Raw genomic sequence first — 4,999 nt, 5'->3', positions numbered from 1 at the left:
ATACATACATATATATATATATATATATATATATACACACACACACACACACACACATACATATATATATATATATATACATACATACATACATACATACATACATATGTGTATGTGTTTTAAAATGTAACATTCTGGTGTACTCTGACAACTTTAAGCAAAAAAAACTAACTTATTATTCAGTTATTAATCAGTAGTTCAGCTCTAGTTGATCAGCTGGCTAGTTAGCTTCTTTTTTTTTTTTCAAATCAATATTATTAACCTTTAATTAGACAAAATCCATTGAGACCGAGGACTCCTTTTCAAAAGTTTTAGTCATATAAAAACACAGATAGCATGAGTAGAGAGAACCATTGCCTGTACAAAATAAAGTGATTCGTTTTCATTGAACCCTGTTACTGTATGGCTTAATATTAACTTCCACTGTTACTGTAAAGCTGTTAGAATTGTGGCCTATCGTCTATTTGCAATTAATATGCATTGGTGGAAAGAATGGGACATTTTGTACATTGTTCCACAACAGAAAAAAATGTCCCATTCTTTCCACCGACAGTAAATGCACCAGTTGCATTCACACATCACATTAGCGTATAGCGGTCAAAACCCTTTGCCCTTCCGGGGTCAAACACCTGACAACCACGGCGATTTCAGGACCTATATACCTGGGCCCAGGACATGAATACAGCGCCACCCAATGTACACACAGAGAAATACAGTATTTAAAAATTACAGTATTACAACACCATATTTGGCTCTAACATCTATTGAACAACATGAACCTGTGTGCAGTTGTATCTCACAGGAGAGACTTCTTTTTCTCATTATGCAAACACACGGGTGGTGCTGGTAAACACTGCATATTGATTGGTGTAGTGTTTCAGTGTAATCTACCTTTTAGTCTTGAAGTCCAGCGAGTCTGTGGAGTCTCGGTTCGAGTAGCACTCTCCAGTCTGCTCTGGGCTCAGCAGAGGCCTGTAGTCGTCCTCCATGATACCTCTGACTTTCAGCTAAAGCCTCTCAACACTCATCACCTGACTGGGAGCAAATATGTTGTAAAATCTAATCAGTGTCTGTCACAGAGCAACCATAAAACAATATTTGTGAAGTGCAGATGTTAACTGCAGTCAAATGTAGTTGACATTATACAGCTCTGTGTTGTTTCTGATTTGTGAATGTGTTGTTCTACCTTCCAGGTAGCCACTGGTTCCCACTCACTCCAGAATTCTGTGAAAATGATCCCGTAGAGACTTGGAAACTGGGTAATCCAGAAGTGTGAATATTATGTCTACTGGATTATCTGTCACAGGCAAGTTTTAAATCTCTGGAAGCAGTCAAAACCAGATTTGACCATATTAAAACAAACAAATTTCCCCCTGGGGATGAATAAAGTATCTATCTATCTTAACCTGCTTGCTGACCCGGGGATAAAAATGAGCTGCTGGGTCTGACCCGTTCCTCCTTGGAACATTACATGGCCCCAAGATTGCTGAAACTAATTCATTTAGAAATATGCACCATGCAAAATCAGCTGAAACTCGCCCTCAGAGGGGTGCCCACTAAGTTTTTTATTTGATGCTTTGGCAACATTGCTTCTTTTTTACTTTTATGCAAACAAAGCCACATTAATTGATTGCTTGAGATGCGAGAGATGAACCAAAACATCCTCTTGCCTTGCTATTCATTATTTGCCTGTTCATGGTGAGCAGCAGTAAGGCTTCACTCACACTAACCCAGAGACCATTTCTCTCCATCCCATGACTGGACTACAGTTAACTGTCATCTTTAGTATATTATTTAACAGGGCTCAACATTTTAAAAGTGGTTGCCAATATGGTTGTCATTTTTTGTCACAACACTATGCAGTTATACATCAGTTAATAAAGCAGTTTTGGGAGGCTACTTCCACCACGTCTCACACAGAAAACCATGACCTTTGAAACTCCAAACCATCTGTACTACTGTGGGAGATGGACATGGTTGGACAAATAGGGGTAGAATTAATTTTTGTCTGTTTTATGTGGAGATTTGCTGGTATTGTAATTAAAGCTGGTCCATATGCTTGCTCAGGAAAAGCAATTCAGTGCCCGACCATGATTCAAAGTACTGACTCAGCACTAAGCAAATGTCATGTATAAACCCGCAGCTGTAGTAACATGAGGTGGGGGGGGGGTACCGTAGCAGCTGACTCTGCATACACATATTCACAAACACGATAAAGCTTGTCCTCTTCCCGTCACATCACCAGCCACAGTCCAACAGTCAGCCGTACAGCTAGTGCCTCACTTTAGCAGTGACGTTAGATAACCTCACCTCACGCGCAGACGTCAAACCAGACGGCACGTGACCACACAGATAGATATTCTGTTGAATTCTTTGACTTAACGCTAGCATACTGTAAGAAACCAGCTGTTAGTGGTAGTGACAGAGATGTTAGAAGGTGGAACGTTAGTCTCACCGGACAGACACTTCCTGTCTGCTTTCTTCCCAATTTTAGTACCCAAAGTAGGTGAATGTTAGCCAGTCCCCCCACCCTACACACAGAGACACACAGATACTTTAGCATAGTTAGGTTAACGTTATAGCAGAAGTTCAAATCCGTACCAAGGTCTGCAGTGAAGTGCTCCTTCCTATTGTCTTCAGCTCATCTCAGGTTTTGCCGTGTCAGCGAATGTTACAACCAGCAAGTTGGTCTAACGTGGATTCAAAATTAAATAATAAATTAAATAGAACACACACAGCGGAGGGTGGTAAAGTAAGCTACTGTTCCAAAATAAGTTGTCGTAGTATGATAACTAACGTGTCCGCAGTCCGTATGAAGAGGTAGTGGAATGACAGAGGTTCTACTTCCAACTGATGAGGGACGAGCTGTGCTGTCTTCTTGTTATTACCGATGGTCTTCCTTTTCTTCTTCTTTCGCTCCTTCGTTTGGTGTTTCCTCTTCTTCTCGGGGTTTGCATAGAGCGTTAAACTGCACTACCGCCACCTGCTGAACTGAAGCGGAACGCGCGTGAGAGAAATCTCGTCATACAATAATGAATCTCACCGTTCCACAACTGAGATATGCGGCTTTCCTAAAAGGGAAAGCATTCCGTGTCACGATCAACGAATTTAAGGATTCAAGGATCATTTATTGTCATTATGCAACACAAGGATGCACAACGAGATTCAGCTGTAGCCCATTTGCAACACAACAATCACATGACATACAAAATAAAAACTTTGAATTTGTATCAGAAGGAATGTAAAAAACAGCAACAAAAACAATTCTCTGGGCAGATCATATGGCCGACCACTTTACATTAAAATTCAACAGGAAGAAAACATTGTCCATCAACTTTGACTGTTTGAGCACCAAGCATATTTAGCTTTACAAATCTATGAAAAGCAACATGAGGTGCCTATTTATGCACTCTCTGTATAAATGGTATTGATATTGTGAGCAATGGATGCACAGACAGAGCTGAAAATGTCTCTACAATTTCAGGAAAAGAACACAAACTCACATCTTACACGGCAGGCGTTGTTCCTTTAAGATTCTGCATCAAAAACCAAATTGGAGAAACACATCTGAAAATATTACACCAAATATATGTAATAAACATGTACAGTTCAATGTTTTCAAATATTGATAACAAATGTACTTTCTGCCAGACTGAACAAGAAAGCATAATTCAATCATTATTATTTTATTACATTTTTATTACATTTGGGCCTAAATATACTTCGAGATGTTTGTCTGAAGATAACTGTCACCAAATGTTTTAGTTTTGTCATTTGTATTTGTATTATTCAGTGTGGCTTTGTGGCACAAAGGCCTGTGCCAAAGCACACTGATTGTAATCCTGCGGGCTTAATAATAATAATAACTAGAAAATTCCTAAAGAAATTTTGACAGTGTGGCTTCTACTGCCCGAAGAAAGTTTTTGGGGCCAAAAAGCTTGGAAATGTTGTGCTGGTCGCAGTAAAGTGTCTGTGGAATCCAACGGACTTACACATTTGGCTCAAAGAGCCGCAGAGCGACATGAACTCCAACCAACTGCTCCATTAGACTCCATGTTAAATCTCACTACTAATTTCTCAAAGAAAGCAGACGGTACCAGTTTTGTATATTGCTCTGGAGCTCACATTATTAACACCACAAACATAAAAAACACATCAGCGCGTTTGCCAGTCTTATCTTTCTCACGGTATCCATATTTTATTGATTAGTCTCATAGTTTTGGTATAAAGGGCATATGTTTGACAGGTAGTTTTGTTGAAAATCACTGTTCGCTCTCTCTCTTAAGTAGCCTCTAACACACAGGTGCTCCAATCACCAACATGCACCCAAGCACACAAGTGTTTATATGAGCTCATTAGTGATGTTGATAAACACACAGAGGCACTGAGACACACACACACATACACTCCTCTCTCTCTCTCTCTCTCTCTCTCTCTCTCTCTCTCTCTCTCTCTCTCTCTCTCTCTCTCTCTCTCTCTCTCTGCTTCTCTCTCATAGAGTCATTCAGGTCTTGGAGACTTTTAGAGGACTCCCCCCCCCCATTTTAAAATAGAAGTTGCACACACATGATACGTGATGCAGCTCAGCCAATCAAATATGAGTATTCTGATAAGTTTCCTGATTCGAGTGACATTTACACACACCGCGACACAAGATGGAGAGACGAGGAAAGACATGGCAGAGCAGGACAATAGTTATGTAAGCTGTAAAAGATAAAACATAGGACAATCGCCAAATGAGAAAGATTGTCAGAGCTCTCTCTCTCTCAGGCATTGTTAGACCTCCTGTCTGCCTGTCTCTCACTCAGTCCATCTAACTGTCTGTCTGCCTGTCTCACTGTTCCACTCACTCAGTCCGTCTGTCTGCCTGTCTCTCTCTCCTACTCACTCAGTCCATTTAACTGTCTGTCTGCCTGTCTCACTCACTCACTCTGTCTCTCTCTCTATCATACAGTTGTCAATCAGGTCTTAGATATTTTTAGAGGACTTTTCCCCTCTC

The 4,999-nt window shown here is 40.4% G+C and overlaps 1 long non-coding RNA gene across 2 annotated transcripts; it reads right to left on the bottom strand.

The window, feature by feature from the left end:
- Positions 1-892: 892 nt before the first annotated feature.
- On the bottom strand, positions 893-2,930 carry LOC116379231 (uncharacterized). 2 transcript variants are annotated; one of them, XR_004212393.1, is made up of 2 exons: positions 1,187-2,930; positions 893-1,035 (listed from the first exon to the last, which is right to left on the bottom strand). It is a non-coding gene; the product is annotated as an uncharacterized LOC116379231 (long non-coding RNA). The 2 variants fall into 2 exon arrangements; XR_004212392.1 differs by having other exon boundaries at positions 2,602-2,930.
- Between the last annotated feature and the right edge of the window lie 2,069 nt (positions 2,931-4,999).

The sequence above is a fragment of the Anarrhichthys ocellatus genome, unplaced genomic scaffold (assembly GCF_004355925.1).
Source record: "Anarrhichthys ocellatus isolate YVR2014 unplaced genomic scaffold, GSC_Weel_1.0 scaffold3939, whole genome shotgun sequence".
Taxonomy (NCBI): Eukaryota; Metazoa; Chordata; class Actinopteri; order Perciformes; family Anarhichadidae; genus Anarrhichthys; species Anarrhichthys ocellatus.
The sequence above is the reverse complement of the archived record's forward strand: the minus strand, read 5'-3'. Positions and strand labels throughout refer to the sequence as shown.